Below are 23,548 nucleotides of genomic sequence, written 5' to 3' on the forward strand. Positions count from 1 at the left end.
GATCAGGCCCTCGGCTGGTTTTCTTTACAGCAGTTGTTAATGACTTGGATGTGGTGTTGTAGAAAAATGATATTATCTGGTGTGTCCATAGCTCAGATCCGCTGTCTTACTACAGTCTCTAAGAAGAAAGCTCTGTGCTAAGCAGCCTGTAAAGAAAATGTCAAACAAAGCAGAGTTGTCTTCTGCCTTTCTGTGCTTATTTATAAATCTCTTGAAAGTTTGTTTGATACTCTTTCAGAACACGACAAGATCCTTGCATGTTTGGTTCATGTTTTCACTTCCTCTATGACTCTGTTCATTGCTAAGCCTTTGTGTCACTGATTGAGATGTTATTGTAATTAACATTAATTATGCAAACTAGATTGTTTTTAGAGGCTCTCCAACTCTGTATTGATACTGTCAACTTGTTTGTTTGTTGAACAAAAATCCACGCATTTCATCGTTCTGGGAGGAAATAGATTAAGTGATTCCAAGTTAATACATGCATGGGAAGCCATAGCAAAATCAAGTAGCATTAGCTCGAATGGCACACTGAATCTTGATGGATCTAGTAAACCAAGTATGGCTGGATCTGAAATATCAAGGCAGGGCAAACAGGGGGAGCAGGAAAGGGGACTCTGGGTACAGTCATTCGGGGAGGGTGTTTACACTGCAGAGTTCCATTACATTTTTTTCCAGACAGACAGTACTAGGATCAATTGGGCCAAATTCTGCTATCCCTAATTGAATGAAACTCACTAAAATATATTGGAGCTTCCTGCTCGATTTTTTTTGAGAAATGGAGAAAAATAGCAGAGTTTACTTCATTAAATATTTAGGACGTTTTTGATTTTAGACTTGGAGAAGATATTTTCCTTAAATTTGGTTTAGAAGGTGTTCCAGTGTTGTCTTTTTAAAAGAAAAACTTAATGAAAATATCTTTGAAATATACACCCCTGTAGCAATGGTAACAGTTTATAATTTTTTTACAATGTTAATTGTAGTGACATCCACAAAAGTCTCCATGTCTGATTCTGAATCACCCTCTTGAAACCCTTCTGAGCTGAGAAGGATTTTAGAATTTCTCCCTAGAAGTCACGATTGTTGCAATATTTGTATGTTGTGTTCTTCTGTACTCTTAGGAAGAAAAATAATAAGAGGCGGGGATAGTTTAAATGGGAATTGGTTGTCATGTTATCACATCTGAAAATATACGCAGACTGGCAGATTATTCCCCGTCTTAAAAATCAAGTCTCTCTAACTTCTCATTTAAATAAGCAAAATTTGGTTTGCAGTTTGCTTTGGGTAATAAAAGAGTTGTTTTTTGTTTTTTTGTTTTTTGTTTCTACTTTTGGTGCAGTGGTCCTCTGGAAAGTTAGAAACAGCGCCCTGGGGCTCAGCAGAGTGGAGGGTGTATAATTATATGGGAAGGCTCCATAGCATCAGTGAATTAGCATTAGCAGCTGACTGAGTTTGTCAAGTTGTAGAGATGGCATTATGGAAATCAATACAATTCTGATTTCTTTTCCTTACTGCAGATTCCTTGTTAAAAGGAAAAGATGCTATTTCTTTGTCTGTCTTTCATGTAGGCTTGCCAAACCATTAGTTGATTTGGAAAGGCAGGTTTTTCAGTTCTGGCAATCAGCAGTCAGGTTTGTTTTGTTTTGCTTTTTTAAAACTCTTTTTAATCTTTATTTATTAGATTGTCTTCCAGAAATCACACTAACATCCTGGCCTGCAAGTGGCTTCACGTGTGTCTGTTTGTCAGCAGAGGCAAAAGGGAAGGTCACTTATTTTTCTTATGATATGCTGGTATGGCATTGTTTGTTGTAGCCAAACGCTTTATGTTCCTGTTTCTGCTTTAAATTAAGTTCTCCCAAGGGTTTGGAGGATACTGATGGTGAAATCCCCTTTCAAAATAAAAGAGAAATAGTGATGTTAACTGTTTTCAGAGGTGTGTGTCAGGAGGGATGATATTAAGCACTGTAAGATATGTAATATGCATTGGCCTTTATTTCTTTGTCTCAAAGCTTCTCCTGCTTTTATACCAGAGAGACAAGTACCCAGATCATTCATCACACTGAGACATGACAGACCACCAGCCTTATGTTGCACGCTGTGGAACATGTACGATGCATTAGGTTCTGATGATCTATATAAAACATTTTAATTGGGAGGAGCTGTGAATGGGAACGGCTGTCTTCTCATCCAAGGCCTTAGCTGCTTCTTCTCTTCTTCCCGATTGAAATGAAACTTCAGTTCACCATCAGATTATTCTGGTTTAATGTGGCTGTATGCTATGACTGATGAAATGGTTTTTCATGCTGAAGTACAATATGGGGGACCCCTCTCTGCCTTTGTGGTGGATGCTAATTTGGTGGACTTTCTGGAGCTAAGAAGGTCCAACCCTGTGGCTTCTTCGAGGATGCTGTGGGGAGCATCTCTTGTGTGACACGTGAGCAGCCTACGTAACAGAGCTGGGGTATCACGAGGCTTGTGGAGCACCTTCTTGTATGAAGAGAAGCAGTCCAAAATCCTGGCTGCATGATGCAGGCAACATTAAAGATCAGCAACTTGGAAAATTAGTACTGTGGTGCATGTTGATGTTTCAGAGGGAATTCTGATGGAGGCGTGGTCCCAGCAAAGATAAACTCATGGGTCTGGCAGCAAAGGTGAAATAGCAGCCTTGCTCTTATCTCTTTGGTAACCCAAAGCTGTTTGCTGATAAACTGGCAAAATTATGTTTATAGTTTCCCTATGCTTTGTTTCTGCTAATCTCTAATTAAGTAGATCCAGGGAAAGCCAGCATGGTGCTTTTAGTGGTCCACTACAGCTTAGAAATGACACTCTGCTTTCTAATGATTACAAGCAGGTGAAGTGACAGGAAGGGCAGAGATGTTGGAGTAATGTGATCTGCAATTAAATTCCCGATTCTGTAAAATATTTACCCATAGCTGTAGTGATCCACAGTACTTCATATCTGGCATTGGCCATGTGTGTCCAGTTAAGGACAGTTTAAAAGCACAGAAATACAGGGGGGAAGAAAGAAAAAAGGATAAAGAGACCTTAGCTGAACCAGAACAAAACCACTTTAGCTCCTACCATTTGAAATAGGGAGGAATCCCAAGAAATAACAAGGTAAAGTCTCTCACAGCTGCAAGATTACTGTAGTGATTGTGACTCTGAACAAGCAGGTTCTAGATAGAGAAGGAATTGTAGTTACTCTGTGGTCTTGTCATAACCCTGTAATGTGGTTAAAGCATTAGTTCTGGAAACAAGTGCATTGAGAGCTTGAAGTCTTTTCCTTAAAAATGTACAAGTCTATATTCATGTATTTTCTGTGGGCCAAAATAAAATACTGCTTGTTGGATTACCCAGTTTCAATATTGTTATTAAAAAAAAAGAAATGCACCCTATTTTCCACCTGTCAGATTAAGTTAGCTATTCCTGTGGATGCCTTTTCCTCTTTTATCTTTGTTTGTTTGTTTCCTTCTAAGAACCTTTTCATCATCTGCTTTCCTACTTTCTGTCCTACTGAATTCCTTTTTCGTTGTTGTTTTGATTCCTTCCACTTAATTCTGGATTTTTTTTTTCAATTTGTTATTGTTCCTTCTAGCCTTAATCAACTACCAGTGTTGCTGCTTGCCTGTAGAATCACAAGGTCCATGTTGAGGTGTGTCATGCCAATAATATTTAGTGTCCTCTGTCCTCAGCAAGGAAAAGGTTTACCACTGCTGACCTGTAGTCCGATGGAAAAGGTGAAGGAGAGCCTGTTGGAGGTGTGACTTGGATCAGTGCAGTCATTATACCCAGGTGTCATCAGCTTCCAGTGCCCTGTGCTGTAGCAAAGCAGTTTTTTTGCTTCTTCTCTCCTTTGCAGAGCTCACTTCTTTTTGTTTGTTTGTTTGTTTTTCTGCTTCTCTTTATTTGGCTGTCTTTTCTAATTTTGTCTTTTTTCCTCTGTAATTTGTAATAGCTACAAATGACCTCTCAAACTGCATCACAGGAGTGTTAAGGCTAGTGTGTTTTCCCTCATCCTGTCCGGAATATTTGGGTGTTGCCAAAGAAATTGAGGTTAGAATCAGGGTCTCTTTAAGTACCATGTACCAAAAGTGTATGTACATGTGTTGAAGATAACAAAATACTGTTAAAAAAAAAAAAAAAGTCAAGATTTGTAAAATTAAAAAAACTAATACTTGTTTTGAGGTGCAGTGTGAGAACTAACGTATAAGATGAAATAATGAATAAAGGCAAGGATGCAGCCTTTTTCAAGAACCTTTAAACCTTTTTAAAAGAACACATCAGTTCTTTGCTGGACCTACTCAACTGAAGGAAGGTGAGCCACCCTCCTTCCTGTGAGAGGGAACAAATTTGATAGAGCTGAAATCTTTAGGCCTGGTAGTGGTGATGATTGTTGCCTGATGTCAAGTGAAGGAAGTAGTGGCAGATATGCAGTGGGAAAATGCCCAGGAACAGGCATTCAGCCAATCCAAGGAGGCTGTTTTAACTGTCCTTTGATTTGGAATATTTTTAGTTCAGATATTTCAGTGCAAATTCTAGAAAAGGCAGTTTCTCTCTTTTCAGATAGGCAGATTTTTGTAGCATGCCTATCTTGAAAAATCCAAAAGAGGGAGGAGGTAAAAAGTAAATCTCAGATACAGTTTTCTTCTGTCCCTCCTGCCATGTTCAAAATGATATCTCATCTTGTTCTTATCCTTGTTCAGAATAAAAGCTGTGATAATCCATTTCCTTTGCTGTGATAATCCCTTGCCCAAATGTCCTGGTAGCATTATTTGATTGTGGTGCTTGGACAGCTATCATATCACTCCTACAAAGCAACAGTAATAGATGTTACAAACAACAATATAATCCAAGAAATCCAGAGTTAAAGTGCTTACAGCAGAGACTAATTGCATGCTAGAGAGTATTATTGTGTCTTCCTGATGGATGTCCCTCATTGGCCAAGACAGACTTGCAGATGAATTCTTAACATATTATTTAACAACATGGTAGGGCTCTGTGTTTAAATTGCTTGTTGTTGTGGGGTTTTTTATTGCCCCTCCCCAGTGTGGGGTTCAGAACCTCCTTATTAGTTTTATAGAAAAGCCACAGATCCAGATTCCTTCTGGAACCATTGCAACATGAGGGAACAAAGTGTAGGGATTTTTTTCAAGAGCTACTAAAGTAGCCTGTGCTCCTTGCCCAAGGAGAGTTAAGAATCTTATAATAGCTGAGGCTTTCATATGGTTTTGTTTTATTTTTTATTTTTCCTTTGGCTTTCTTTCCCACTTGAACCCTAATCCTGAGGGAGCTGGAGCAATTACCCAGCCTATCTTACATCTTCCCATCCAGAAGAGGATGGAGTGGGAAAGAAGGTCTGCATTGGACCTCAGATATTCTCTCTAGCCCCTTTGCCACCCCTAAGCCACACTACTTCAACCTGAAAAACAGCAGAGGAAAAATTCCTGCTTGAACACTTTTTCCTGGCTTTATGAGATATTTTTGCAAAGAGGGGAAATAGTGTAGGTGAATGCATCTAGCACCCTTTAGGAAAGGGTCACCACCACAGGGATGCTGCTGAAAAAGGATGCCAGATCCTCCCAGACTCTGTACCAGGCTCTTTGAAAGGCTCCTATGAAACAAAGAAGCTATATAGCCAGTGTATATGTATATTTGTGAAGGTTATGCTGGATTTCTGCCATGCCACAAACCCAGATTAGAATAATTTATAATAAAAAGTGAGGCATGGATTCCAGAAGTGGATAATGTGATGGGGGAAAGAGGGAAGTGAGTAGCAGAGAAAGCAAATCTGAAGGTTTTCTGGTCCATAGATGTACCCCAAAGTGTGCATTTACTGCCACTGTCTGTAGGAAGAAGCTACAGTCCTAATTTTTGATGTCAGGGATGACTGTTATACAGTTGGTTTAATAGACATACTATGTACTGCTGTTTGTTTATTTATTTGCATTATGACTGGGGATATTTCAGGTACTTTCCAGGTGCTTACAGATAATTTCTGCTGCAAGGGCTTCACAAATCAGAGGCCAGAGGAAAGTAAATGGGTGGGAACTGAGTGCTGAGAAGCAGAATGAGATTCACAGGATGCAGGGCCCTTGAGAGCAGTGCAAGCGTGTGGCAGAGGTGCTGTGCAGGTAAGATGGGAGGAGGAGGACTGCAGTGGCCTCCAGGAAAGAAAAGGGCACCTGGTGTGTCTGGAAAAAAGAGAGATCCTTTTGCTTTCCTTCTGCATTGCAAGTCAGTCTGTGGTCAGTTTAGAGCTCCCAACTCCTCATCTCTCTCTTGGATCCTCTCTGCTGTATTTGTGATTGTGTGATGTGATGGTTTTGTAAGTGGAGTTATTCTGTCATGTTCTGTGCAGAGAAATGCTGTGAAAACGGGAGAGCAGGAGAATGAGGCACATGAGGTGTGTGCAGGCAATATGAGGCTTGATATGGCCAGGGAGAAGTAGCATTGGGGTTTTGCACAAGCATTCTTTGGGGCACAAAGTGTCATCATCTTCAGTTCTTTTTTTTTTTTTTTTTCCTGTGATTAAGGCCCTGAGCATGCCTGTAATGCGAAACAGAAAACATAAAGAAAATGTTTTCTCTTCAGCCATCATTCTAGCATGCTTATGTGTGTATGAATCATTCCTCCTCCATCTGGAAGGATGAGATGCAGAGCTCTTTTCTAAGGAGGTATCTAAAGTACATCCTCATAACAGCCAGCAATTGGCATGACAAAAGGGTTATAGCAAGTAGCTGGCACTTTTCCCATCCATCTTGCCACTGGAAACATAATGCTTTTGCAATGTGCTTGTTCTTCAGGCACCAGTGTGCAGAGCCAGTCCTTGGGACATGCAAACAGAAAAGTTACACGTTGTTTGCTTTTCTTTGTGCACCTCCTCAGCAGCCCAAAAACTGGGAAGAGGAAATAACACTGATAAACTGTTTTCCTTGATTGAAGCATGATGTGGAGTGGATGGGAACAGTGGGGTACTTGTGGAGCATCCCCAGGGCAGCAAGGCATTTGGCACTGCCAGAGTGACATCAAGTGTGGGAGAAGACTTTGTTTTGCTTCTAAGATTGTATGCTTTGCACAGAACAAGGGAAAATATAGTAGTATTGAGTGCACAAGGAAAAAGGTCTGATTTTTAAAAATGTCATCTCTTGTTCATGTGTTTACATACAAGATGGTTTTATCTTGTATGTATTTTATCTTTCACTTGATTTGCAAGAAGGCTAAGGCCTGAATCAATTCAGTCTTAAGCGTTCCTGTGATGTTAAGAAAGGGCTTTATTGCACTTTTTTTGGTAGAGGAGTGTTTAATGTGGTGTCAGAACAGGCAGTAGAAAGAAGGGCCCCTAAATCTCAGTGCTCTGCTTTAACAACTCTATTCTTACCTTTTGCTTTTCCTGACCATGATTGGGAATGTCCTTGTCTTGCAAGCAGTGGCCAGCTCTGTATGTAGTTCAAACCTAAATGTAGAAACTGGGTGTTGTGCTGAAGCTCCTCGGGGCACTCTTGAAACTCAGCAAATGCATGTGCATGGGGTTGGACATGTCTTTGCTGCTTCCTTCTTTTGGAGGTAGGAGAGCCATTCATTGCCTGCCCTCAGGACCTTTGGTGCAGTGATGAACTTGTGTTTTGGACCAGTTGTTCTCAAAGCTGAGACCAGTGGCTTTTCCTCCCTGGAAAGTGCCTCTGCAGACAGGAAAAGCCTCTCTGCCCACCATCCCTGCTTTGATTTCTGACTAGTGTGTGTTCAGCAAGGCAGGCTCATTTCTGCTGCAGGAGCTGAGGGGATCTCTCCACCTCCTGCAGGATAGTCTGGAGGTCTAAGGCACTGCTCCTGCAAGACCTCAGCTGACTTGGATTGCAGTGGGAATGGCAGGGAGGAAATCCCCAGCCTGTCTTACTGGAGAGCACCAACTCCTGTGCTGCTGCATGGAGAAAGCAGGCTGCTTAGTGCCTTGTGCATGAGGCTTTTTAAAGGACAGCTTTCTGCCTCAGTATATGGATGCAGAAACTTCCTTTCTGCTTCTTTGCCAAGGGTGGGTTCAAGATGCAGCCCTGTTCTTGGCATCTCTTATGTCACACAGTGACATGCTGACCTCAGGAGTTCAAAGTACTCTCCTGTTCCTTGGTATTCTTTGGGTTTGGGGTGGAGGGAGGTGGCTGGTGGGTCTGATGGCTTTCTGCTGCAGGGCTCCTCTTGTGAGGTGAGAACAGCCGTGCCCCTTTCCTGGAGCTGTTGTGACTGCGGGCAGGGACTGTGAGACCCTCCCGTGCCACTGAAGCTGAACACTGTGTACCAGTCAACTTTTAGGGGGCTGCTCTGGATCTGGGATGTAAATGTCCTAGAAAGCCATTCTGCCCTGGAGAGTGAAATCCCCTTGCATATTAGGGCACAGTGTTGGACTTTGTATCTGGGGAGAGATTTTCTTTGACTATGTCTCAAGCTTCTGTGTTATGTATCTTTTTTCTGATACAGGATAGCCTGGAGAAGACCCTTCAGGCAGGGATGCTTTGTTACTTTCTTTAGCTTCATAAGTCCTGTTTTTAATATAGTGCAATAAGCACAATTAGCATTTCTGGTTTATTTCAGGGTGTGTGCTTGCATGTAAAAAGGATTTGATATGTTAACTCTGCCATCTTCCTTACCTGTGCCTGAGATATGACCTGATTATGATCTTTCCTGATACATAACAGCCTTGGAAATGAAGTAACACTCCCTATACTTTCAGAAACACTTCAGTAGCTTCACTTCAGTGTGCAGTACATTGTTAGCAGTGGTGAGGGGTGTTACCTTCAGTCTCTTGCTTTGCAAACTGTCTTCTGGATCCTGCAGAGCACGGTCAGCAGGTGGAGGATGTTCACATTGCACACTTCACCTGCAGTGTCCAGCTGGGACAGGCTCCATGTGTTCAGTTTTGCTTTTCTTTGTGTCATGGGTCAGAGTTTACAGTCTGGGGACCCCTGAGGCAGAAGAATTGCTCTGCCATGTGTGTATGAGTACATTCAGCAGGTGTAGTTTGTCCTCTAAAGTGTTTGGTATTTTCTAGCCCGAGTCAGCCGTAGGTATTTCCACTTGCTGAGAGGCTGAAGACCAGGTTCCCATGACCTAAATTGTGCCTAAGGCTCTGTGCTTGAAGGCCAGGAGTCAGATGGAAGAAAATAAAAGATACAGTGACTTAGGTGCAATTTAGGACGTGTGAATCTGGCTCCTCCTCTCCTGAAATACCAGTGTGCCAGAAGCAGCTGATGTAGGAAGCTGCTAGGAACAGGCCAGGCCAGTGACCATATTTCACTTTCCAAGGTATTTCTAAACATCTCAAACTAGACTTTGCACCTTTAACCAATTTGAATTCTCAAGCCAATCCCTTCCACGTTAGGCAGAGCAAGGAACCTGATCCAAGCAGCGCTGCTGATTACTGGAAAGGTCCTGACATCTCGCTTTACCCTCTGGAGAGTAACTGGAGGGGTGGGGGAGAGGCCTGGAGCTTTGTTACTACATGTGTTGTTTTCTGCCTCTGGGGATTTTTGTTGTTGTGCATTCTCTTGTTTTTCCATCTTACACAAAATCTGAAAGCTTGTGTTGCAGCTGTGGCCTAGGAGGAGCAGGCAATCTGTTACCCATCAGAACCAGACAGACCTGGTGATGAATGAGGGGGAATTTTGGGCTCTCCAGGGATGCTGAGGTTGCTTTGCAGCCTTCCCAGGGTGCTGGGCTGTGGGGGACTGAGCCCTGTCAGGCTTGCTTGTGGCCACAAAGAGTGTGATCTCTCACTGTGTTGGCCCTGGTAATCTCTGACTATCAGTCATCCTCTTCTCGTTTGGAGGAACTTTGACTTAATGAGAGATACATAAGCTTGAGTAAGATACTAAGGTCTGTGAATACTGCAGAATATAATATCCTAAGCATTTGAGCCCTTCTGAGTGTAATGCAGTGCTGTTCTTGGAATGATTTGTTTCAACTATAAATTTAAATAGAACTATTGAAGTACATGTTGCTGTTCATCATACATCAAAAAGTCCAGTGAATAATGAGTTACCACGGGGCACCATAATGAGATAAGAACTTGTCATAGCTTTGCAATAAATGGCAATGTCATTAAAAGAGAAAAAAAAAAAAAAAAAAAAGACTTTTTGTCTATAAGCTTAATTGGAAAAGCCAGAAATCTTGAGTGGAGATTTTTAGCATGCTGACCAACTGAAATATATTGTAATAGGAGCAAAATTATGTGTGCAGAGAGTGTCCAATATTTTGATTGCTGCATGAGACACATGGCTTTGGGATATTTTCCTATGTATGCCTTTTGTGTAGGTAAGTGACAGTACCTGATTTTTGGTCCTGGAGGGAAAATGTACTCTCTTATTATTGAGCAGCTTTCCAAGATGTAGCAGTTGTCATTAAAACTCAACAGTAGACCATGGAGCTGAATTTGGCAGGTGAATTCTTCTTCCCCTAAACATTTAATGGCAATGACTTGCAGTTATGTCATGCCATAGTTTTAAAGTGTGCAAGGCACCTTGTCTTGTTTATGCTCTCATTCAGCTTTCTAATGTGCACACAGAAGCAGCTGCTTTCTGGGATTGCTGATAATATGGAATATGGTGAGGATGGCCAGCCCTGGTGGGTACAGGGGTATCAAGCACTCCCTCTTTCACTGAGTTTTGCAGAAAAGCCTCTATACTCGAATTTCCTTGACTGCAGAATGTGGCTCCACCCTGCAGTTTATGAAATATTTTAAATAAAAAATTCTAAGAGGAATGATGTGCAAGATCCATGTCACTTTTCTTCCCTTTGTGGTGCTTACTTTAAGTTATTGCTTTTAGCAAGTAGAATCATTGTACCACAGTGGTCTCAGGCATAGTTAAGGAGGACACCACGATCTGCCCATCTGGAAAGGTCTCATCTGCAGGAGCCCTTGTTTGCTCTTAAGGATGAAATGTAATTGAGCATCTGGTGAAGTCTGCTCTATGGTCAAAATTAATAATAAATATATACCACGGGATTTTTTAATCCTTGGTCTTGAATTGGTTATTTCCTACCAGTTGTAGGACTCCAAAGAGTCCTACTTTTTCTTCTATAAGGAAAATAACTTGAAGGCCTCAAGGTTTGGTGGGCAAATGCAACACTACAGGTGTAAGATGTGCCAACAATAATGCATGAAGAGCAGTGTGAGGAAAAAGACAACTTCCTGCTCTGTGGTGTTTTTTTTGGTTTTTTTTTTTTTTTTTCCCTAATTATATGGAGTTGGAAGAGTGAGCTGGTAGGATATGAATGTTGCCATCCAACAATAAGTGTTGTGATCATGGGTGCCATGCAAGCATGAAGCTACAAGATACTATGATGTGTTTTGGGGAACAGACCAGGAATAATTCAGGCCTGCATATGGCTTTCTCTGGTTTCCACCTTAACTAGGTAGGTTAAGGGAATGTCTGCAAAGCTAGTGCCCAAAGCTGGAATTGTGCTCCCTATTCCAGTTAAACCAATGTGTAAACAAACCAGTTCACTTGATGTTCCCATTAATTTGGACTGCTTACCTTTCCAGTTTTTCTAGCTTGTGATTTGAGCAGAATGAGCCAGTAGGAAAAATGACAGTCTGAAACTGGCTTGGCTTGTCTCTGGCTCTCCCCAGAAATCCAGTTCCTTTTCTACCACCAAAATGGGGCCTGGCTCCATAGCTATTGTTCAGGACACCTGAGACAGCAAGATCATCTGCCACTGCCTAGAAAAGGACAGCAAGGAAAAACTTTCAATCCTTTGCCAGCTCCTTCTGCATCTTCCTACCTGCTAAAGCCTTTCTCCACTGTACAAATGGTGTAGCAGCTGTGGCTTGAAAATCCCTGAGGCTTTCCCCTCACCCTGGGGTATTTAACTGTGTCCAGCCCTGGCACTCTCATAGGCACAGGCAGCAGGAGCTGTGTGTGGGGCCAGTGCCACATCTGTGCCAAGCACTCTGCTCTGCCTGTGCCTCCTTCCAGCACAGCCACAAAAGCAGGCTGGCCTCTGGGAAGACAAGTTGTGCCATTTTTCTGACTTGAGACCTTCAGGCCTGTGATGACCTTGAGCTTCTTATCCCTGAAGAATGGAATACCATGAAGAAGCCTTTCCTTTTTAATGGGCAACCAGAACTTGGGTTGCTGAGGGATCTCTGGGATCGGTTGGTTTTCTTCCCACTGTGTGTGTGAGGGGGAATGGTGAAAGGAGAAGGAGACTGGGTACTCAGTTCAGCATTTAATTGGATTGTGTAACTCCAGTGTAGCATGCTCGTGTGTTTCTGACTTCACCAAGAACCACTGAAGGTGCAAAGCCCCTCAGTGTCCTCTCTATTCCAGGAAGTCAGACAAGCTTTTGGCTAAGCAGTCAACAAGTTTACAGAGTCCCTTTGGTCTTTTGATGCCTGTGGAAAGAATAGTTGGCAGTAGAAGTAATTTTCTGGCTTTTGTTGCTGACTGTGACAAAAAAAAGCCAGCTTTCTTGATCTGCAGTGATGCCAAGGCTATGTGCAGGCTGGAGAATGCAGCCAGTGGTCTTTCCCTGGTGCCTTGCATCTTTGGAAAGAGATTTTATGGGTGTTAGAGTAGACCTTAACCTTTCATGGGATTTGGTAGAATTCAGAGGTCTGCAGCTGAGATCTGAGGGCTGCTGGTTTGGTTTGACCCTGAAACATGAAAAGTTTCTTTTGCTAACATGAAAAATCAAGATTTTGGCTAATCCTAAACCTAAATATTTTGGATTGTATAAAGTCCTTTAGGTTAAAGAGTCATTGAAAACAGTTTTTTCTAGTTTTAGGGAAATGAATCTTTATGATTATTCACTTAATTCAAATTGATTTCTGTCCTCTTGAATCCATGTTTTACTGAATATAACCTGGGAGAGGAAAATGGAGCTGCAGTTCCCCCAGAGTCTCTCCTGTATCGTGAGAATGAATGAAATCACAACTGTTCAGCTCCCTTTTTCAAAGCAGTGTTGCACACATCTCTGTGATAGTCCTCCAGACCAAAAAACTTCCCAGCATTGATTACAGACAGACCAAACTGAAAGTCTGTCACAGTGAGAAACAGAGCTTTTTGTTTTTTCTCAAAGAGCAGTGTGCATGTAGAAGGCAAGTGAAAATTATTCCCTAATGAAAAAGCAGTAATATTGCTGCAGAGCACAGCTAAACAAAGGTCAAACTGCAGTCTGAATGGAGACAGAGGCTAAACCTGTTTGCAATACATACAGAGTGCAGGATGAAATGTAACCAGCCCAAGGAATATTACCATGCATAGATAATACATGTATGTGTAGATAATAATGCAAACATTATTTTATGAAAGCCTGTCCTCAGAACAGATTGCAGAGCACAGAATGCACCCAGGAATTCAAAATGTTGTAGCTGCAGAACATAATACCAAGGTCACCACAGAAACAGAGCATTTTTTTTCTAGAACACAAGAAGTTTATCAAGGAATAGTGGATTAAAGGAGTTGTGTGAGATACTGGTACAGGTCCTGGCATTCCAGCAGCGTGTATGATCCATGCTGCATCCCACTTTTCCCTGAGATATGAAGGAAAAGGTGAAGGTGTTAAAAGTAAGGGTTGACAATTCAATATAGTTATCAACCAAGTTTTTAGCATATGGTTCTGGTGTACAGAAATAAATGTTATTTTGAACTGCTTTCTGTATACAGAAGGTCTAGATGAGGCCACCTTGAGAGTGTGGTTACATGGGGAAGGTACAGAGATGAGGAGGCTTCCAAAAGAGGAAATCATGTCTAGACTTCAAAATGCCAGTTCTCGGTTTTGTTTTAGGTGGTGATATCCTGTCTGGTATCTTTGAGGAGAAATAATTGAGAGGAAACCGTCAGTGACATGTAAGAAAGAGGTATGTATCATTTCAGAGTAAAAGTTCCTAAACTTTTGTATTGAAAATTGTCACCAATCCTGCAAATTTGTCACACTAGGAAGGCAGCATGTATTTCATTATCTGATAGAGTATCAGTTTAATACCACTGGCCAGCAGTGATGGAAAGTGTTCTTGTGAAGGCTGTCTTAAATAAGTCTTGACTAACTTGCATGCTGTAGTCAGTGTGCCTTCTTCATAAAATTTTATATTAAAAGTTAAATATTTTTTGTTTCTTTCATGTTTTAGTTGTCTTGGGGGTTGGAATGGTTATGCCGATTCTTAGCTTGGTGTTTTTATAGTTAACTTGATAAATGTAAGTAAAATATAGAACATTGGACCTACAGAGTAAAGTTCACTGCTTCTGATAGTTCAAATTAAGTTCCCCAATTTTTGCATATTTTCTATGTGCACTGTACTTCTGATGTTGAGAAGGGAGATCTCAAACTCAGTACTTCCCTAAATGAAGAGGAAAATAATTATTTATGTTGTTTGTGGTTAACCTACAGAGCAGTATTAATGGTCTGTAAAACCTCTTCAGATAATTGACTCAATAGAAACTTCTGAAAAATTATTTAAACTTGAAAGAAAAGGTCCATGGGAAGAGAGGACAAGAGCGAGTTAAAATCACCAGGAGGGTGAGTTGGTGTGTAGGTGAAGATCCTTTTGTAATACATTCATTGGAAGCAAGAAGGCAGAGGAGTGTGTATTTAGGTGGTAAGGACAAGAAGCCATTAAGTTGAACCAAAAATCTGCAGTACAGTTAATTCTTTCAATGCAAATACTGGAAACTTCACCTGAGGTGCCAATAATTGCTTTTGTATTCCTCAAAATCAAGTATGCTGGAGTGTTTTCCCAGGCAAAAATGACAAAAATGACAGTGTAATACTTAAAACTTGAAACGGAACCTTACAGCCATTGAGATAATTATATTTGTGCTATATAAAAGTTGTGCTTGCAAACAGGATTTGATGCCATTTGATGTAATGCGTACCTTTACAGAGAATAATGTAAATGAATCAAAAGTTATGAAAAAGTCACACATAGTTGGATTTCTTTTTTTTTTTTTCCTTCTGGACTATTAATGATTTAGAATATTTTGATATAGAAAATTCAATTAAGTAATTGTACTTATGCCTGAGCCAGGGCTTTCATAGTCTTAGAAGAGGAAGGCAATTAAGTTACTCTGAAAGCTTATATAGTCCTTGTAAAACTTGGCTATTTCTTCTCTTCTGTCAAATATTTAAATTTTCACCTCAGTCCTTGTATGGATGGACAGGCATTAGGGTTTTTAAAAATTATTTGACTGTGTAAACTTCTTTGCAGGGATTTTAGGGATATCCTAAGCTTTTAATTATGTTTTCATCCATACTGTGATACTCTTAGAAGAAAACTGGCAGTGTTTCCCTCTCTGTGCTTCTCTATTTCTCCGAGAAGATGAAGTGCTGTATTTTTTTTTTCTGTCATTGTTTTTATTTCTGGTATCTGAGTGGAAAACAAAAGCCAGTCTCTTTCCCCCACGTTAGTGTGTGCCCACAAGCAGACACGCGTGCACACTCTTCGCATGCACGCAAGCACACACAAGGAATTCTTGCTTGTGCACAGCCAAAAGAGGCTGGACCTGGCTGTCTTCAGCTCAGTGGAAATTGGCACCGTCCCATCTCCAGTAAACAACAGCCTGACGTCAGCTCAGGCAGCAGTGATAGCAGCAGAACTTGAGAGATTTTTCAACTGGCCGAGCTGTTGAAAGGCTATCGCTGGGTTTGATAATCTCTGGCTGCACTTGAGAGGATTTGGTGTAAAGGTGGGGGGAGGAATGGCTGGTTAATGACAGAAATAATAGAGCAATTCCTGATAACTTCATACGAGGTGGAGAGGTGATTTTTAAGTCTTACACCAAAGGGTATTTTGATTCCCAGCTCAGCAGCTGCAGTCATTCTCCCCAGGTTCTGAAATCCTGGCTGCTCTATAGAATTCACATTCGCGCCCTGTTGGAACTTGGAGAACAATTAAAGTGCTGTAGAACAGTCAATCAAGCAGATGATGAAATTTGAGTTTTCTAATGTGTTGAATTAAGCACTTTTATTATGATTTCAATTCCTGATGTTTGCTTTATTCTGTTGTAGATGTGGTTCAAAGGACCTGAGCCTGGCAATGCTAAGATTTTTGCTGGTTTCTGTATATTCCATTTCTATTACTAGGATATTTGTCATTGAGGCCCCACATTGTGGCCACAACACCCAGAAAAGGTTTATTTAAAGATACTTGGTTATTCATAATTATTAAATTAATCTAGAATAAAGCGATCATTTTGTGGTACTGGTTTCAGATAAGGCCTTCAGAAAAGTGGCTGTTTTCCTGGAATGGTACAAACTCCTTGACTGCAAAGTTATAGTGAAGACTGTTGCATTTCTGAATCAGAGCCACTATGACTTAAATTTAATTACAGCTGGTTCTCCTCATAACCCAACAGTTGAAAGATACTTTTCTATTGTTCAGTACTACCGCTGAAAACACATTTCCATTATGAACTTAGAGTCCTCCTATGCCAAAATCAACAGTTAAAAATGAATGGTTTGCTCTGGTAACAGGAAAAACAAACATGAAAATCATTGTGTTGTGTGACAGAAAATCAGAATGTTAAAGTAAAAGAAGTTGATCAACCTACACTAATAATTATCTGATGGGCTTTTCTTGAATCAAAGACACTTCCAAGCAAGTGTTTCAAGGACATAAATAATAGTGCATCAGCTTCTGCTTTGTTTCTTGTATGGCTGCAAAGATAGCAAAAAGTTCATGTTCCATTTAGGTCCTGTCACCAGGGATTTAAGAGTTTTGTGAAACCCTGGAAAGGAATGTGAATATCTGCCAATATTAACATTTTCTAATGTACACATTTTTACATCTGCTTTTAGGGTACATTCGGACTAGGTTAATCATAAAGTCTGTCTTAGCAGGGAGGGACAAGAATGCAGGAGGGAAAGAAAAACTGGACCCTTTCTAGGACTGTGTCTATCCTATTAGCAGTTTTTGAGCCTTTTGATCAAATCTGATGGGGATGCACAAGACTCAAAAGTTCACAGCTTCTGTGAAAGTGGGCAAGAAAGCAAGGACCTGTCTGAGCCTATACTTGGTGACTTCACAGTCACTGTATATATCATAACAATACAACTGGGATTGCTGATTTTGCAGAGGGGAAGGAATGGGTGAGCAATGGGTCTTTAAAAACCAGGGAAGAGCCGGATTTCTGTCAGTCTGACTGTCCTTGGAGACTCGTGTGGCTGCTTGACATCCCAGCTCCCCAGAGGGGCTGGCATGTGGCGGGGTTTGACTGTGCTTGATTTATGAGAAAAGCCCAGGACAGTTTTAGACCAAAAGCCAAGCTGTCAGAAAGCTTGTGCTCGAGAGCTTGCAGTAGCACAATAGCTGACAGCTCAGGTAAGGAATTTGTTCAAGAGAAGTTGGCTGGAGCAAAACTCTAAGACTTCCTACACTTGAGGGCCCATGTGCAGCTCTGGTGTCACAGCTTTGGCCCTGTGGCTCTGAGACAATGCCTTCCCTGCAGCCTGTCTCCTTTTCTGGGCTTGTGCCTGCAGAAGGGAAACTGGGCCTTGTGGCTCTGTGGAATTTTTATAGTGGCTGTAGCTGAGCAGGGGTCTCATCCCTGGTCACTTCAGCAGTACTGAGAACTTGTCACAGCCCTGAGCAGAACTTCCCCTTCCAAAAACCAAACCAGCAGCTCACAGGGGTAGTTAATCTCTCAGCTGCAGCCTCTCTGAAGATGATGTTAGGCCATAACTGGGAGGAGATGTGCAGTAGGAAAGGTCCTTTATGTTGTTGTTTTGGTTTTTTTTTTCCTCTTGCCTTCCTTTGCTATGTTTCATCTTGTTTAACCAGCCTGCTCCTGCTCTAAACAGGGAGATGAGGTGGTGGGAAAGGGCTGTACACTTCTTTCTGCCTCCAAGTGGGTAACAGTTGTATTTGCTGCTGGTGGTAGGAGTTAGCCAGGACTGCTCACAGTAGCCTTGACCTAGCCCAGAAGCCAGAGACATGTTGTAGCATGTTTCCTCTTGCTGGAAACCTGCAGAATGGCCTTTGGGATACTCAGCCCTGCTTGTCTCTGCGTGTAACGAAGTCTACTGGATGGCTGTTGAGGTTAGGGCTCACTCTGTATCAAGAGAAGTTACATTTGACTTTAGAGTGGCCAGGTATCCAATAATACAGATTTTTAATCAGTTGAAAAATATATTGAATTTGCTTTTGTTTTTATGGAAGAAGCTGTAAAAAGGCTCCCAAATAGGCTGGTTTGCTATCAAGGGGTAATTTTGGAACAGCTTTGTCAGGCATCTGAAAGGAATTATCCTTCCCCAAAGATTCAGAAGTATCTTGTGGTCATCCCCTTTGAAATAACATTGAAAGGCTTCTAAAGAAATGATTCTGGGGGCATCCTTTTGCTCTTAGATGATTTTGGATCCTTGCAGGTTGATATTTTTAAGATTTTTGTTTAACATAAAGGGCTAAAAAAAAAAAAAAAAGAAAGTAGTAAAGCTGAAGTTCTTTTTTCATGGCTTCTCAGTACTTGGAAATGTTACATGCTCCTGCCCTTATTCCTTCTCTGCTCCTAAAATGTTAAAACTTTTCTGAATAGTAAGAAAGCATCATAAGGATGGCTTCTCCCAGTGCTTGATCACGATGTGAGATACAATACACAAATAGCTCTGGGCAAGACTGAGGGAGGGAGGATTCTTACCAGCCTCTGCCACTGGAGCCTTGCAGGAGCTGCTCCCAAACCTGTTCTGTGTCTGCTACAGCACACACATCAGTGAGGTTAACAAGGCAGAGGGCTGTCCCCAGTAAAATTGGGGATTTTTTCTTGTTTAAGACACTTCTACAAAGTGAAGGAGCAAAATAACTTTGCAACATTATTGCAAAGGAGCAAAATAACTTTATCTAAACTCAGAAAAACCAAGAACATTTTCTTTGGCCAGGTCCTCACATCTTACTGGTGTAAAAAATGGATTTCCAGCTGAAAAGACCAGCAAGAGCAAAAAGGAGGAAGGCATAGTGATCTTGTTTCTCAGCTTAGAGATAGCCACCGTAGCTTGCTCCTCCCTTTTTTAATTCTCTTTAGTTATTTCTCCCTAGTGGGCGGGGAATCCTGTGGAGCAGATGATGCCTTTGCATCCTCGTGTTTCATTGACTGGGAGACCCATCCCACCCAGAGGGATCCCAAAGTTCCCCAAAGACATTTCATTTGTCTGGAAAGGTTCTCCTTCTTGTTTGGTCATTTTTAGGGTGGTGTCAAGCACAGGAAATGTACTGATTTCTTTTTGTTGGCAATGCCATAAAAGCCCATCATGGAGGAAGAAATCAAGAAAACCAGAGCAGAGGGTGGGGTAGAAAGATGAGCAGGAGAAATTGGACTTTTATGGATCTACACTGAGCAGAACAGGGATTTGTGTGCTATTTGGACAGTTGAGTAAAATGCACAGCCCTCTGTTCAGCTCCATGGCACTGCTGTTCCCTATTGAGGCCCCCCCAGTTTTACCTGTGCAAATTCCTTGTGGATTTTTTTTTCACCTGAAATCAAATAACATGATTTGGGAGAAAAGCCACCAAAAAACCCCAAAAAACCACACCCTTACACACACACACACAAAAAAAAGTTCTTGCAACTGAAATGTTTGTTTCTACCACTAAAAGCTCAGTTTTCTCATTACTTACAGTAATGTGTTTATTTGAAATGGCTGAGTGGCTTTAATTATAATACTGATTTTTACTTTCCTTTTTGGTAGCAATAATAGTCAAGCAATGGCATGCCAACAAAGACAGCTTTGAAGGAGCAGCAGCCCTGAGAGGTGCCGTCCTGCTCCCTCCCTCCAGCCCCATCTCCCAACTCCTGACAAAGAAAACAAGTCGCTGCCTCTTCAAGACTTTTCTTGTCCGTGACAGGCGTAAGTGTTAGTAACATCTGCTGGCCCGAGCTGGCTTCCTCCTGCTGTGCTGGGCTCTGGCAGGGCCGTGCAGAGCAGCCAGGACGCTGTGCCAAGCACGGAGCGTGGCTGTGCCCAGCCAGCGCTGAACTCATGGCCGGGCACGGGCTCCGTGCCCCTGGCAGGGCCTGCCCGGCTCCTCCTGCCTTATCCAGCTCTCACAGGTTGGCTTTTCCTCCCTGTGGATAAGGAATGTTATTCCAAGTAAAATAAACAGATCAACACGTGAATCTGAAAATAGCTTCTATGAGCTTTGACTTAGAAAGTTACTATAAATTAGATGTTGCAGAGAACGCTTTTCTTTCACAATTTATTCTTGTTTCTGCCTTTCCACAATGTCTTGTGGTTCACTAGGCAGTGGGGTTTTTAGTGGTATTTTTCCCTTTGCTCTGTCAGATTTCCTTGGTGGTGGCAGTATTTTCCAGAGCAACCTGAAGGGAAAGTATATATGTGTGGGAATCCAGGCTTCCCTCTGGCTGCCCTGGCAGAGGTCAGGAACCCCCCTGGACAGAGCCCCCAGAGACACTGGCTGTGATCTCTGTCCATGGAAAAGAGTTTTCAATCTTACAGGATGAATTACAAGCTTTGAGTGTTTGATAGGAATAATAATTAAGTGTGACACGGGTGCAAGAGTAAAATTTTAGGTTTCTAGATTAGGGGTTCAGAGGGGACAAGATGGAGGAATTGGGTGTGTCTTGTCCCTTTTCTCCTTCTTCATGCCCTCCATGTTTCACTGTGGTGTTGGCATTTTTCTGTTGGTTTAGGCTGGGGACACATTGTCCAACGTAGGTGACAGATATTGGCACGTTATTGTAAATCCAGCACAGGTAGTTTGTGGTATTTAATGTTTGTACCATCCCACTGAGGGCAGAGCCCCACACGCTGCCCTGCAGGACAGAGCTGCGGCAGGGCAGCAGAACATGTTAGAGATAAACAGAATAAACAACCTTGAAACCAGCACAGACCAATTATGGCTTCTGCTTTGGCAACGGGGCTGACAGACAGAGACTTTCTACAATCTCAGAATCATCAATACCTCAGATTCTGACATATATGTATATAATTTCATAGGGACATAGAATCTGTGAAGACAGATGGAGACCCTGCTTTATTTTGTAATTGTTTGCTTCAGAGTGGGCTAGCTTTCCTTTTGGACGAAATGGACAAAAAGTATTTCGGTTTTGATTTTTTTTTAAGTAAGGCATAGGGTTTCTCTTCCTTAGACTGGTTGGTTGAATACTTTTAATTTTTTTCATCAAATTAAAAAAAAATTAAGGAATATGTGTAAATTTGGTCTATTTCATGTCACATGTGAGGTCAGTGGGAAAAAATTATGTGCATCTAAGAGTTAAATTTATCTCAGACTTGTCAGCTCCTAACAAGTACTGATCTTGCTGCTTGCTCTTAGGTTGGTGGTAATGTGATGCTGTGCTTCAGATCTGTTTTTTAGGGGATGGACAGTGAGTTCCTGAGACTATTTTACATGCCATTTCCTGATGTGAAAATTTTTAGACTCTTGTAATGATTTATCTGGATATTTTCTTCTAACAACATCAAAAGGCAGCCTGAAGTTATGCTATCCTATACTTCACTCCAACCAGCCTTATAAAATAATCCAGTTGTTTCTTCCTTCTGAGTACACAAAGAGTGTGTGTGGCAATGATCCTGGAGCCTGCAGGCAGCTGCAACAGACAAGGACTTCCGTGGTTTGCTTTTGCTTTCTCTTCCTGTCCCCTCCATTTTCATATATGTTTTTGAGAAGGCTGAGTTTCTAATAGACTACCTAGTGCAAGATCAGGGGAAAGTGAAACTGTATTTTGGGGCTCGTTTTGTAAGTTCTTTTGGTTTTCATGTAGTGTTCTATCAAAGGCACTGTTCTTTAATATTAAAAACAACCCAGTGGATGGATAAATTCAAGATATCAGTCAATAAAAATTAAAACATGAACTTTATCTGTAGGAAATACTAATGAGAGAGAAGCTGAGTATGTCTCCCCCTCAGCCCTGCCCTCTGTAGAATGCCAAGCATCATCACTCTGGCATCATTTAGAAGTAACTTCTAAGTAGCTGAAAGTGAAAAGATTAGAAATCAGGTTGATGATACAGTTTCTTTTCAAATGCTTTCTCTAAGTGTTTAATACTGTGTCCCTGAGGAAGTCCCATTTTTAAAGCTGCGTGACTCTGAAATCACCTTGACTCTGCGGGGGCGATATTTGAGAGTTCTGGGGATTTTCCTCATCTGACTCTCAGAGTTCCCTTTTGCTGCAGGGATTTAAAAGGTTTCTTTGTGAAACATGTCCCTCTCACAGTTTGTATCATCTCCAGTCAAGTCAAATTGACAGGGGTGACAGGAATTACCCTGTGTACACTAGGTGTATAAACCAAATCACGTTATTAACTGAGACTAAGGATTGCTGTAAACTTTTCCCAAAGGATTTTGGAGCTTGTTCACAAACGAATGCTGAAGAAGAGTTTTGGTGCTTTCCAGGCACTTTTCCCCCCAAGTGACATTAGTAACACTAACAAAAATGACTCAAGAGTGCACACTTCCAATAGACTTAATGACAGAGACCCTAACACACTTTGCACTGTGGATTGTTGTAGAGGGGAGCTGTTCCTCTCTCCTCTGCCACAGCCTGGTGTGGGGGGGGAAATGGCAGCTGTGTGTCAGCATGGCAGCACACCAGGCATTGGGATGAAAAGTGGGACCATTTCACTATGTCCTGTAGAAATGGTGAAGAACTTCACCCGAAACAGGAGCTGATAAAGACATGAGAGTTCAGCAGTTGGCTGGCTGGGGGGTTTCATTTCTCTGCAGAGTGCAGACTGTTGGTTGTTGGCTGGTTTTTTCTCTCCTGAGTTATAAATACTTGCTCATTCTTTGCTTCAACTTTCCTTACTCCAGGTTTGGTCAGAGGGCAGCCAGTGAGCCAAGGCATGGGGTGTGCAGGGTGAGGTACAGGGTGCTCTGCTTTATCCTCTCCTCTGTGGATAATGTGGTACCAGCTTGGAAAGCGTGGTGTGTTGTGTAAGGGCATGTCTCCTCCAGGATCTGCTCAGAGCTGTGAGGCTGTGAGGTACCCTGCTGCAGATCTGCACAGCAGCTTCCCTGGGGTAGGCAGGCAGTCTGTGAGAGAGCAGAGCAGTGCTGCTACATCACTGCTAGCTCTAGTATCTGCAGCACTTGGATCTTTCCCCAGGGGCCTCTCCTTTGCGTATTAACCCAACCTGACCCTGCTTGCCTTGCAGGAACTGCCTAGATCTCAGCTAAAGGGGGTATGGCTGTAGGCATGGAAGTGTAAGGTCTGACACTGATGGTATCAATGAGCAGGGAGCCTTACACTGCTCTGTGTGTTCTTGATGAATGCTGAAGGCGAAATATTCATGCATTTCTTTCTTCATCTGTTACCAATACAGCATGTTTAATAGTTTTTTGAAAACTGTGTGATGAAAAAGAAAGGCCTAAACTCCTTTGCTAAACCATTAACAAATCATTCTTCATCTGTGTGGACATAAATATGAGCAGAATACCCTTACAGGTTTCTGACTGGGTCATGCAGCCTTAAATTGAAGTGACCTCATTCTGGGGGGATCCAAGGGGCAAAAGCCTTGAATTTTTTTCTTGCCATGGTTGCTGATGATTTTTATACTGTTAGTAAGACTTCTGGTGGGTGATACACCAAAAA

At 41.9% G+C, this 23,548-nt stretch overlaps 1 protein-coding gene across 6 annotated transcripts in view; it reads left to right on the top strand.

Annotated features, from left to right (window-relative positions):
- Positions 1–23,548, top strand: part of SERTAD2 (SERTA domain containing 2) — a 77,535-nt gene that overhangs the window by 2,141 nt on the left and 51,846 nt on the right. The window contains exons 1-2 of one of the 6 annotated variants that reach the window (XM_030269270.4): positions 13,805–13,852; positions 19,666–19,824. The exons of 4 other annotated variants lie outside the window; for them this stretch is intronic. The gene's annotated coding sequence lies outside the window, so the exon portion shown is untranslated. Of the gene's footprint in view, positions 1–13,804; positions 13,853–19,665; positions 19,825–23,548 lie in introns of those variants that run through there. One more of the 6 variants, XM_072927650.1, reaches the window with a different exon arrangement.

This window comes from Taeniopygia guttata, chromosome 3 (assembly GCF_048771995.1).
Source record: "Taeniopygia guttata chromosome 3, bTaeGut7.mat, whole genome shotgun sequence".
NCBI lineage: Eukaryota > Metazoa > Chordata > Aves > Passeriformes > Estrildidae > Taeniopygia > Taeniopygia guttata.